Source organism: Cynara cardunculus, unplaced genomic scaffold (assembly GCF_001531365.2).
Source record: "Cynara cardunculus var. scolymus isolate 2C unplaced genomic scaffold, CcrdV1 Un_Scaffold_1317, whole genome shotgun sequence".
Taxonomy (NCBI): domain Eukaryota; kingdom Viridiplantae; phylum Streptophyta; class Magnoliopsida; order Asterales; family Asteraceae; genus Cynara; species Cynara cardunculus.
Window position 1 is genome coordinate 14520 of NW_020200732.1, and position 14519 is coordinate 29038.

Here is a 14519-nt window from a genome sequence, read left to right on the forward strand (position 1 = left end):
TTGCTGGTCATCTGTCATCACAAGACAAAGGCAAGGGGAAAGTTTATGATAGTGTTATTTAGTTGTGTATTTTGTATTAGACCAAGTTTTTGTTAACCCATAATTACTCATATTATGTAAACAATATAACGTTTGGGTATTGGTTGTGATTATTATAAATTACATGTTGGTGCAAATTGTGGGTTGTTACAACCAGGTTGTTGACGAAATCATTTTCAAATGAATTACCTCTTCGAATTCGGCAAAGGAAGCATGGGATATGCTCTATAAAACATGTCGAGGATAAGATAAAGTAAAGACTGTGAAATTGCAAACCTTGAGATGTGAATTTGACACACTCAAGATGAAGGATTCATAAACAATTGAGTAACTTTACAACCATGTGATCTTGATACTCAATTAATTAAGATTGAATGGGGAAAGCATAGAGGATAGGAGGGTGTTTGAGAAAATCCTCAAGAGTCTAATAAGAAAATTCGAATACATAGTAGTAGCAATCGAAGAATCCAAGGATCTATCATTCCTTTCTCTTGAAAACTTACTTGGAACAATGCAGTCACACGAATTGAGGATGAGACAATTTGATGTTTTTCCTTTTGAACAAGCCTTCTAGTTACAGCCTTTGAACACACAAGAAAAAGGTAAAGCACCCGATAAAAACCAATAGGCTGAAAATAAAGAAAGATTCAAAGGAAGAAACACATCTTGTAACACCCCATAACTCACATTGCATATAACATATAATTTATTCAGAGAAATACATTTTAATCCCACCGAGGTCCAAAGTACAAGAAACTGATATTACAAAATACACAACCCAAAAATTCCAAAATATATGCTCTTGTACTACATAACATTTAACTTCAAAACACATCCACAGACTGATCTTCACATAGTTATGCATATAGGGAAACAAATCACATTTTCTCTCTTCTGTACTATCATTATATTTTGTTGTTCCTATAATACGTATTTGAAAACACAAAATGAGGGTTAGACATGAAGGTCTAGTGAGATCCCTTTTCCATGTAATTGCAGAGTGAAAATCACAAAAACATTATTCAAATAAATCATTTCACATAATGAAATGTGAATCCATAATATGTCCATAGAAAATAGTTTATAAAGCAACAGGACCAGAGCTCCTCTGGTTCCTCTACCAGAGCTTTTGTCTATACCAACCACAACTCTTACTCAATTATAAAAAGCAATCATTAAAATGTTTTAATATGAGCAGATCTCTTGTTCTACTAGCCAGAGCTTCTGGCTTAAAACATAAGACCAACCAGAGGCCTTCTGGTTCAACGTGAAAACCAACCAGAGCCCCTCTGGTTTGTCTTTTTTGATGTAAAAAGTTTCTAAGTTAAACTAAGAGTATAAAATCTTATGAACACCTTTTTAAAACATAACTTAGACACAAAGCTCCTATCTAATAGATACAGAGCCTCTGGTTTTAAAAGCTTTGTAAGACTTGTACCAATATCAACCGTCATCCAGAACCCTCTGGTTTTACTTTGACGACCAACTAGAGCCCCTCTGGTTCCTTTCAGGGAACAACCAGAGCCTCTATGGTTCCTCATAAACCAAACACTTTGTTCCAAAAGCATAATTTGTCCAAAACCATTGTCCATAAGCCAAGTTTTCCCCTTCTCAATAACATCAATACTATCATTTCTAATAAGAGCAATATCTTTGAGTCCTCGAATCACAAAAAAGTAGGAACTCAAAACTATTGCAATCTTAAGAAACATAATAGCAAGAGCTATAATATTCACACATACAAATGCCACCCTTATATCCAAAGGTACATCTCTCCTTGATATGCCACCCTTATAACCGAAGGTACACCTTTCCTAGATATGTCACCCTTATCTCATGATACACCTTTCCTTGATATGCCACCATTATTTCCTCATCAAAATCTATGGATTAGTTCCAAACAAATAACGAAGTCACAACCGTCTTGATGAAACATCCTCCATAGTTTTAACCATCAAAATCTATAGATTAATCCCAAACAAAGACAGACCGAAGTCACAACCATCTTGAAGGAATATCCTCTGTAGTTTTTAACCAATAATGGCCTAAAACAGTTTTATCTTCAAAACTTTGTAACTCACGAACTACCAGTTCTTTCAATGTCACTTCCCAAATCGAAATCCCCTTTAAATTCTTAAAATAGGATCTCAACCACAATTGTTTTAAAGAAGCAAAATCTACTTATTTTTAAAAATAGTTTCCAAGATCAAATTTAAAACTCATCTTAAAATGTATAGAATAGTGTCTTTACCATTCTTCCTTCAAAACCAAATTATCAAAATCACGTATATTTCAAATAAAATTATTAAAAATATTTTAGAATCAAAACTCACCTTATATGCACAGATTTGCAGGTTCAAACACACAACAGTTCTTCTAGTAAACTCAGATTTCTTCAAATCACTTTTAAGCAATAGTTTTTCTCAAAAACACTTCCACCGCCTTACTCACACACGCACACTTTTCTTTCTTTTCGAAATTTTTTGAAAAAGTAAGATAAGATAACATTTTATCTTTTATCTTCTTTTTATATGACATAACAGAGGTGGTGGGTAGTTTTATTATTATAAAACTCATAGGCGGTGGGTTTTCTTATTTTAATATTCACCTTACTTATCCATAAAGGTTGCCTACCTTCACAATAAAATATTGATAAACCGGTTATGCACTTCTTTTAACCAAATATGCAATTCATACTTTCAAGCACATGAAGATATTGCATTCTTATATTGAATCTGATATTATGCATACATGAGAATTTGATTATTTTAATACATAAGAATGCAATATCTTCATGATTAAGAAATGTTGATTATAAAAATATATTCTTTCCACCGCCTAATGATTTTATATTAAAGGATATCCATAACCGTCTCATCCTATGTATAAAAGAAAAAGGATAAGGTAAAAACCTTATCAATTCACTATTTTACAAAATATATAAGAAAAAATTAAAGCGGTGAAAGCATTCTTGGAAAGTGTTCTTGAAGAAAAGAATTGTTGTTTAAAGAATATGTTAATTGTTACGTGATAACCTGCAGAATATGTGGTTTTAAGGTGAGTTTTATTAACCTTTTTATATTAACCATAAATTTATCATTTGTTGTTCAATCCTATAGTTTAGTAATTACAAATGATTAAAATTTGGGAAAGAATTTGGTAGAATCTGTTTTTAAACAGTTTTGAAAGAAGTATTTTATGGTTCAAAAGATTAGAACCTGTTTGAGAAGATTGAACAGAAATTGTTCTTTAGAAACAGTTTTAAAACAGTACCCTGTTTGGGAAGAATTAGATGAGTTGAGTAATTATATCTAGAACAGAGTGTTCTTATAACTTGGAAGGTTTAAATATAAACCTGCGTAGAGATTTTGATTTGAATTAAAACTATGAACGAGGTTCACTCTGACAGAAAGGTCTGCAGCCTGTCATTGGATGAAATAGTACATATGAATTTCAGGGGAAATAAGGATGGTCGTTGTGTATGATGGATAGCTATTGTTATAAACAGGGGATTGATGGAAGTAATAAGGATGGTCGTTGTGTGTGTGTGTGCATGGTATGACTCTTGCTATTATTGTCACACCCCGTTAAAGCGGAAACACGAGATATAACAGGTAAGCGAGTCACAGCAACAGATATTAAATAACACCATTCAATTTTTACAAGATTCGAATTTAAAATCCTTAACCAAGTTGGAGATAGAATAATTCTTTACAAAAGTTTCAAAATGAACTTAATCGGTGTCGTCACATATATGCTCCAAAACTTCATTTNTTACTTATTTCCTGAAAAACATGAAACATAAAACAACGTCAACTGCAAAGAGTTGGTGAGTTCACGGATTTTCATATGCACAAAATTATTTTCAATGCACAAATCAATTCTTGCAAACTAATACATAAACTTGCACCCGATAAATGTAAATCTATAACGATGTTAAAAACTTGAGACGCCACTGAGCCTTTCCTGACCAATGTGCCCCATTATTTTACGAACTACCATAAAGTGGCCCGCGCTGCGCTCACTAAGGTACCACGGTTCGTATCAGTACTACTTCAGCAGTTGCCCGTTCGCACACATGAGTAGACTATTAAACATAGGTAATGTGCACCCATTTTTGGGTGGGACTGTCAACACAATAGCGGCTATCCACAATTACCACGGCCTGGGAACGCGCCCGAGTTAACTAGTAGCGTTTACGGGAGGGGACTTTTTAAAACATATCATCTTATGTACATCGATTTACCATTTATACCATAGTGCAATACAGTCAATTTTTCAAAACTTCAACAAATCTTGACTAAACAGTTCTTTAGTCCAATAGTTTTACAATAAACAGTATAGTTTGCATAACTTCATGCTTTTCCCCCAGTTTAAATAAACAAAAAGCAGTAAAAGTGGGGTCGTGACTACTCACAATTTTGCTGATGAATATCCAAGATTTTGATGACGTTTGAAGCACTACACGTCCGCCCTAACTTTCCTAAACAGTCTGAAATCCAATATTTAGATCACCTATCGGGTCTCGATAAAGATAAAGTCAAATTATATCTTCTGTAATACCAATGAGTTTTTATGAATTAAAGTTGATACTTATATCATTTGCTCTAAAAATAGTCCAGAAATTATACATTTTAAAATCAAAGTCCTTTGCACATAGAGTTACCACTTGGACAGAATGCAAATTCTGTTTCTAGAATTTTGGTCTCACAAATCACTGTCAAAAGGAACCTTCCGTAACTTTTTTTTGAGTCCAAATTTTTATACCATCAAAAATAATGAGTTAAACAGATTTTTCCCAAATATCAAGAATTTTGGATGGCTTCAAGGCACTCATCATTATCCTACAACTTTGGGTGATACAGTCCCCAAGACAGATTGCACACTCTTCGAGTGACGGCCGTTTGAGGGGTCTAAACTCATCATTTTTAGTGATTTTAACTTTATTTTAAAGCTAACACATAAGGCTAACTTCAGAAAAAGAATAACCCATTTTTATTGGGTTTTGAAGGAGATATGACCGTTTTAAAATGCAAGGAAGATTCTGTCAGCATTGCTCTTTTTGCACCATAATCTTGTATCAAGAACTTGAAGGCTCAAAACTCAATATTTATGAGTGAGACCAGATGCATTAGAAATATAACGCATTAAAATAAGTTCTAAAAGAAATATAGACCATTTTGGAGGAATATCCAGAGATATATGGTCGTCCAAAGTAGGTTTTACCAACTGTCAAGTGTGTTGTTGCACACTTATTTTGTTTTAAACATTTGAAGGGTCAAAACTTACTCTTTTTATGTGATTCCAGTGGGGATAGAACCCTAACTCACTGAACTTGATTTTAAAAATAGAAATGTAGCATTTGGACTATTATTTTGAGAGAAATGGGCGACATAACTACTAGGTCGTAATCTTTCAGCTCCAAACAGCCCCTTTTATGGTCAAAAACCATATGCAAGCACTTTTACCAACTTTTCTTGAGTTCCAATGTTTGTAGATCATAGATTATCATCATTTTGAGGATATTTTCATGTCTTTGATGTATAATCTCTCATCTTAGATTCTCCAGAAAATTTGTTTACAAAAAGAAGAAAGAAGAAATGTGTAGAAGATGAGAAATCATGTTGAAATACAAAGATACTGTAACTAGTCCATTACCTTTTGCTTGGTACTTCTTGAAGATTTAAATGTTCTTCAAGATGATGGAATTTAAGATTGGTTTAAAGATGAATTCGGCTGGAATGGGAGTTTTTAGAGAGAGAGAGAAGGGATTATGTTAAATGAAGATGGAAATGAGAGATTTCAAGAGATGTGATCTTTTTATATGTGGACTTGATTGGATGAAAGGGGCCAGCCCTTTTTAAGGCCCAAACCAACTCTTATATTATTATATATTATTATTATTATTTTATAAAATAAAGCCCATCTAAATGTGTGTATAAATACAATTTGACAAACAATGATAAAAATATTAGCATTAGATCAAAATTCCAAATTTTTGGTAAAATTATTTGGACATTCAAATGAGATATTTTAATTTGGATTTTATAATATCAACTTTATTATATTTGGAGAATTTTTAATGTATTTGGAATTACATAAGTTAACTTTATCAGTTATCCCACGAAACAAGGTTTTCTAAACTATATTTGGGAACTAAGCCAGATGAATTCTAATCAACATGACTAGATCCTAATAAAATATAATCCTAAATATAGAAACCCTATAAAGGTGCTAACCTTATGCTCCAAAAATGACGAATGTCACAGTCTCCCATGCCGGAAGAATTTCATCCTGAAATTTTATTCGTCATATCCTAGTTTAAAACTCGTTTGAGAACAAGTGGGGATACTCGCTTTTCCTAAAATCCTCTCTTTCCCACATATATACTCCGGTCCATGCCTCGAAGTCCAATGAGCTTTTCCAACAATTGGGATCTTGCCATGCCTCAACTGCTTGACTTCTCTATCCATGATTTCTATTGGTTTTTCAACGAAGCACAGATGATCATTAATTTATACATCTTCCAATGGTATGACCAGCATTTCGTCGGTTAAGCACTTTTTGAGGTTTGATACATGAAATGTATCATGAATAGCGCTTAATTCTTGTGGCAAATTTAACTTATATGCCACTGGTCCAATTCTCTCAATTACTTCAAATGGACCAATATATCGGGGACCCAATTTACCTCTTTTCCCAAAACGCATTACTTCTTTCCATGGTGAGACTTTTAAGAGTACTTTATCTCCTTTTTGAAACTCTAACGGTTTCCTCCGACTATCATCATAACTTTTCTGGCGATCTCTTGCAGCCTTGAGTCGATCCTTGATAATTACAATCGTGTTAGTAGTCTCTTGAATAACATCAGGTCTAGTTAACTGTAGATCGCCAATTTCTAGCCAACTGAGTGGAGATATGCACTTACGTCCATATAATGCTTCATAAGGCGCACACTGAATACTGGCATGGTAGTTGTTGTTGTATGCAAATTCGACTAACGGAAGGTGCATATCCCAGCTTCCACCAAAATCTATGGCACATGCGTGTAACATGTCTTCCAGTGTCTGGATTGCTCTCTCCATCTGTCCGTCCATTTGAGGGTGGTATGAAGTACTTAGATCAAGTCGTGTACCTAATCCTCCTTGAAGTGATTGCCAAAATCTTGATGTAAATCGAATGTCTCTATCCGAGAGGATGGACAGAGGTACTCCATGTCGGGTAATGATTTCATTTATGTAAATTTGTGCCAACTTCTCCATGTTATAATCTTCTTGGATCGGTAGGAAATGAGCAGATTTGGTCAGTCGATCTACAATTACCCAAATAGCATCATGCCCTTTCCTAGTCCTGGGCAACTTAGTTATGAAGTCCACTGATATTAGTTCCCACTTCCATTGGGGAATCTCGGGTTGTTAAGTAGACTGGATGGTTTTCGATGTTCAGCCTCAACCATTGCACAAGTTAAACACTTGCTTACATACAATGCAATGTCTTTCTTCATTCCTGGCCACCAATAGTGCTCCTTAAGATCCTTATACATTTTATCCGCTCCCAGGTGGACTGAGTATTTTGATCGATGGGCTTCATCCAAAATTATGGATTTAAGATTGCTAATCTTAGGTATCCAAACCTTGTCTCCCAAATAATACACTCCATCTGATTTCAGTTGGAACTTAGTCTCTATGTGGTGTAGAGTCTCATTCTTCAAATTCTCTTTCTTTAATGCTTCTTTTTTATCCTTGAGAATTTGTGCCTTCAGACTTGTGTTTACTATTGTTCCCAAAGCCCTCACCCTTGTTGGTTTCACTCTTTCCTTCCTACTTAGAGCATCGGCTACCACATTTGCTTTGCCGGAATGGTACTTAATTTCACAGTTGTAATCACTAAGTAGTTCAACCCATCTTCTTTGTCTCATATTTAACATCTTCTGGTTGTGGATGTGTTGAAGGCTTTTGTGATCAGTGAACACAGTGCACTTGGTACCTTAAAGGTAGTGTCTCCAAATCTTAAGTGCAAATACTACGGCTCCCAATTCTAGGTCATGAGTAGTATAGTTCTTCTCGTGCACTTTCAGTTGCCTTGAGCCATATGCAATGACTTTTCTTTTTGCATTAGTACATATCCTAATCCTTGATGTGATGTGTCACAATATACCACAAAGTTTTTCGAACCTTCTAGATAAAATAGGTGCATTACATAGTTTATTTTTAAGAGTCTTAAATGCCTCTTCTTGTTTTTCTCCCCAAACAAACTTATTGTCTTTTTGAGTTAAAGCTATGAGTGGTTGCGCAATTTTTGAAAAATTCGCAATGAATCGCCGATAGTAGCCTGCCAAACCAAGAAATTGACGAATTTCCGTTGGGGTTCTTGGGGCTTCCCATTTCTTTATGGCCCCAATCTTAGCAGGATCTGCCTGAATCCCTTTTTTATTAACCACGTGACCAAGAAATTGTACTTCACGAATCTAGAATTCGCATTTGGAGAATTTTGCATACAATTTCTGGTCCCTAAGTAGTTCTAATATCATTCTTAAGTGTTGCTCATGATCCTTCTTGCTTCGTGAATAAATTAATATGTCGTCTATGAAGACGATTACAAATTTATCCAGGTATGGTCTGCAAACCCTATTCATCAGATACATAAAGACCGCCGGTGCATTGGTTAACCCGAATGGCTTAACCAAAATTTCGTAATGACCGTATCGGGTCCTAAATGCCGTTTTGGGGGTGTCCTCTTCTCGAATTCTCACTTGATGATATCCGGCTCGTAGATCGATCTTTGAAAAGTATACAGCACCTTGGAGTTGATCGAATAAATATCGATTCTAGGAAGAGGGTATCTATTCTTGATGGTCATCTTATTAAGTTCCCTATAATCAATGCACATTCGCATTGACCCATATTTATATTTGACGAATAGAACCGGTGCACCCCATGGTGAGAAACTAGGTCTTATGAATCCTTTATCCAATAGTTCTTGGAGTTGACCTGACAATTCTTGCATTTCTGATGGGGACAATCGATATGGTGCTTTTGCAACAGGGGCAGCTCCAGGAATTAAGTCAATACCGAATTCGACTTGTCTTGGCGGGGGTAGTCCTGGTAAATCCTCGGGAAATACTTCAGGAAACTCCCGAACCACAGGGAAATCTTCAATACATCTTTCTTTGCCCTTCATATCTATAACGTATGCCAAAAATGCAACATAATTCTTCTTTAAGTACTTTCGCATCTTCATGCATGATACTATCTTAATTTTCCAATCTGACTCGTCTCCTTGAATTACAATTGCTTCACCTCCTTCTTAAGGAATTCGGATAATCTTTTCCGAACAAACTATTTCAGCTCGATTTTTGGATAACCAATCCATGCATATGACTATATCAAAACTTCTTAACTCAATCGGAATAAGGTCTATGCTAAAATCCTTGTTGGCTAAACTTAGTGTGCAGTTCATGATTATGTCTCTAGCCTTAATTTCTTGGCCATTGGCAAATTCTATTATATAAGCTTCTTTCATCCTTTGGGGCTTTAAGTTAATTTTTGGCTTAAAATCTAATGATACAAAACTTCTATCTGCTCCTGAATCAAATAATACCGATGCAAATTTATTATTGAAGAGAAATGTACCGGTAACCACATTGGGATCATGCCTAGCTTCCTTTGCTCCAATCTCAAATGCTCGGCCCCGTGCTTGACTTTCTGGGTTTCCTTGATTGGCTGGTCGGGCTTGGTTAGCATTTGTTCCTTGTTTTCTCTTTGGGAAAACAATTCTTATATGGTCTAGACTCCCACAATCAAAACACAATCGCTTTCGGCAATCCTTCGTGGAATGAACCCCTATGTGGCATCTTTGACAAATGATGCAATTCCCCCAGTGCGGATATTTGCATTTATTGCACTTAGGCTTGCTTCCTTGATTTACCTCCTAGGTCTGTACCCCAAAATTTCCTACTACTTTCCTACTCTTGCCAATCTTTCCCCAGATCTTTGATTCCCATGTTCCTCCATCTTTCTCTTTCCTTTGATGAATTCTCCGAACCGAACAACATTATTTGTGAGCTTGGTAGCAATGTCTATTGCTTCCTGAAGGGTCTTTGAGTTTGCCGAGGTGATATTTCCTCGAATTTCTAGAGATAATCCCCAAATATACCTCTCGATTCGAACTTCCTCAAGTGTCACCAGATGTAGCACTAAATTTGCTAACACATGGAATCGAGTAGTATATGCAGCTATGTTTTCTCCTTTCATCTCATGGTTCCATAATTCCATTTCCAACTTTTGGAGTTCACTCCTTGGACAGTATTCATCCTTAAGTAGTTTCTTGAAATCTTCCCATGAAAGTTGGTTGGCCGTTTCCCGACCCCTAGTCTGAACTAATGTGTTCCACCATGTCAGTGCTCGGCCTTGTAGTAAGCATGCAACATATTCTACCTTATTTGCTTCAGTGCATTTACTGATATAGAGGACAAATTACATACTCTCAATCCAGGTTAATAATCCTACGGCTCCCTCGGTTCCATGGAATTCTTTTGGATTGCAGGATCTGAAGGATTTATAGGTGCATTCCCTGGGTGTTCTAGGCTCAGAATTGGTTGGTTGGTTAGCATTCAGTCCTGCCTCTACCTGGTTAACAATGTTGGGGAGTGCGGCCAAGAGTTGTTCTGACACGAGTCGTGCAACTTCAGGGTTTTCTCTTCTTGGCGGAATTTTTCTAAGGCCCAAGTCAGAAGAAAATTTTGTCATTTTCATGGCAATATCATTGATAATAACTTCTAGTCATTTAAATGATGCAAAGGATATTCATCTTGTGGATAACATTCAAGCATTTACATAATCRAACMRAATAATTTTATATTCAACCATGGCTTGACGTAGATAAGMATTTCTYAAAWKAMGKCATAAGTTCATAGTTGTTTACAGCCCACCAAAACAAGATCTTAGGTTTCAATGCAAAAGAGTAAATATTCTATCACTAGATATCATTTCTAGAGCAACATCCAACCAATCAGCATTCCTAACATCAACATCATCATCCCACTCACCACCAGACACTTGTACAAACTCCTAATCTCCCGTCTAGCAGCGATGACGGCATCCGAGGTTCTCATCATACACTGGTGGTGCATTTCCATAACATCGGATAGGTTGTTCGAAATGTGGTGGTGGTATCCCATCCGGGTCTGGTGAGTTTGAGTCTCTGATGCGATTATCCGCACCCACTCTCGTTCAGCCAGATTCATGCCCTAAGTGTAGGATGCATGAACTCTTGTCCCATGCTGTGGTTGGGATGAATCCCCTCTAACTCTAGTGGAATTCTCAAAAGTCACCCGCCGAGGTAGTGGAACACTTTTCCTAGACGTGACTTTAATCCTTAGACCATGAAAGGTTTGAGGTGGAATATCGGGCACTGGCTCCGATGGGGGCAATATGGATGCAGGTGATGAAGCAGGTGTCTCGCTAGTCGTTGTGTCCTCATGCTCATATGGGTCTACCTCTTCATTGATGGATGAGTTCCTTCTGGATCGGCGAACCACATAACCGGATTCGTCTGCCGAATATTCATTAGGAGCAGATGATGACATAGTGATTTGCAATATTAACAATCTTAATTACGAAATATACCATCTATAAGTGTTTAGTGTTATAACAAAAGCTTCTAAGAAAGGCTAATGGTGGCAATCAAGCTAGAGCCTCTGGATAGCCAAAGTCTCTGTTTGCATTACCAGAGCCTCTGGTTGCATTACCAGACTTAGAAGATTTTTGGGTTCTAGTTCATCGGTCCTCTGGTTCACCTTACATACTTAGAAAAGTAATGGATTTCTCGTCCATCGATCCTCTGGTTCTACATACATAACAAATCAATGGAATTCTATTTCATCGGCCACTGGTTCAACRTCCATACTTAGAAAAATAATGGATGACTCGTCCATCGGTCCTCTGGTTCCTCATACATAGCAGATCAATGGATCTCTAGTCCATCGACCTCTGGTCCTCACACTTTGCAACCCAATGGATCTCTGGTCCATCAACCTCTGGTTCCTCATTCACACTTAGCGATATAAGGGATTTTTAATTCATCGCCTCTGGTCCTTCTAACCAATGCTTCTGGTTCAACATATATGCTTAGCGATATAAGGAATTTCTAATCCATCGTCTTTGGTCCTTCTAACCAGCGCTTATGGTTGTTCTAGGGCAATGGATATTCATAATTTATGCAAACACATACATAATCATGCTTTTCACAACAATTTCTTAATTGGAGCATATCTTTAATACAACCGATTAAGTTCTTCTATTATATGTAAATTAAACATAGGTGATCAGACTTTGTTTAATTGACATATAATAATGTGACCCGCTTTGTATATATATATATATATATATGTATATTTTAAATCACATGAAAACTATTTTGAAAATATTTGGTTATAGTTTGTGGTTTTTACGGAAAAACTGGTGTTCTCTATAACTGAGACTCTGATATCAAATCTGTCACACCCCATTAAAGCGGAAACACAAGATGTAAAAGGTAAGCGAGTCACAGCAACAGATATTAATAACACCATTCAATTTTTTACAAGATTCAAATTAACATCCTTAACCAAGTTGGAGATATAATAATTCTTTACAAAAGTTTCAAAATGAACTTAATCGGTGTCGTCACATATATGCTCTAAACCTTCATTTCTTACTTATTTCCTGAAAAACATGAAACATAAAACAACGTCAACTACAAAGAGTTGGTTAGTTCATGGATTTTCATATGCACAAAATTATTTTCAATGCATAAATCAATTCTTGCAAACTAATACATAAACTTGCACCCGATAAATGTAAATCTATAACGATGTTTAAAACTTGAGACGCTACTGAGCCTTTCCTGACCAATGTGCCCCATTATTTTACGAACTACCATAAAGTGGCCCGCACACACTAAGGTACCACGGTTCGTATCAGTACTACTTTAGCGGTGGCCCGTTCGCACACATTAGTAGACTATTAAACATAGGTAATGTGCACCCGTTTTTGGGTGGGACTGTCAACACAATACCGGCTATCCACAATTACCACGGCCCAAGAACGTGCCCGAGTTAACTAGTAGCATTTACGGGAGGGGACTTTTTAAAACATATCCTCTCAAGTACATCGATTTACCATTTATACCATAGTGCAATACAATCAATTTTTCATAGCTTCAACAAATCTTGACTAAACAGTTGTTTAGTCCAACAGTTTTACAATAAACAGTATTGTTAGGACTGAAAATCTGTATTAAATTGTATTCGTCTTGAAAGTTAAATATTATCTATAATTGTAAAAGTCATTGTGTTTGACTTTTCTTAGGCAGGTTTGACTTTGACTTGTATTTAAAGGTTTGACCCTATAAATAGGATGTTGTCTTTGTAATTGGTAGAAGAGAGAGCTTTATTGTAAAACACATTATGTAATAGAAAGTTTGACTGAGTATTGAATGTTTGACCTTTTCTCTCAAAGTATATCTTGTGTTCTTGAATGTTAGATCTAAGATTCTGCCATAGTTATGAAGATTGAAGATTGATCATCAAAAGTGGGACACACAATTGGTATCAAAGCAGATTATGCACGAAATCAGGAGAAGAAATAAAGTTTTTGAACAATTTTTTTTCTGATATTTTCTTGTGTTCATCTTGTTCTTAATTTTTTTCTTGTGTTTGATCCAAATTTTTCTTAAAATTTTGTGTTTTCGTATTAAAACTATGATCAAACTGTTCGTAATCGTGTTGTGAATCTTTGTTATTCACAAACTTTTATGATTTGATCATTGCATATCATGATTTAATCGGTTTTTAGTGTTTTTAAATTTTTTTTGTGTTCTTAATTTTTTCTTAAAAAGTCAGTGTTTTTGATTTTTTTTGTTAAAATTTCTATGTGTTTGTGTTTTTGGTTTCTAAACCGCAGGCCCAAATTTCTGCCCAATTTCCCATTTGATTTGGACTTAGAACCTTTCTTCATCTTCATCCCAATCTGTGTTGAAGATTCATTCGGAGACTTCATCGCCTGATTCATCGGAGACTTCATCGCTTGATGGATCGGAGACTTCATCGCCTGATTCAATTGGAGACTTCATCGCTCAAATCGATCAACCGGATTCTTAATCGCATAAATCAAAAGGTAAGGTTCTGATTTTTTCCAAGTCTTAATCGAACAACCCTTGACCGGATTAGTGAACGGATTAGATTTACTCTTGAGCGGACATTTGACTAGATTCGATCATCTGGTGACCGTATACTTGATCGATTTAAGTTTGTCTTGAGCGGACTAGTGAACGATTTAGGACTTAGCTTTTTTAAACATCAGGTAAATCGTTGGTTTAATGAATCGTTCAATTTGGTAAAACGCTCACTGTTTCTTGATTTAATTTGGTAAATCGCTTACCATATCTTGACCGAATTCTGGATTAGGTCACAGTGTTCGACTGCTTGGTACAATGAACTG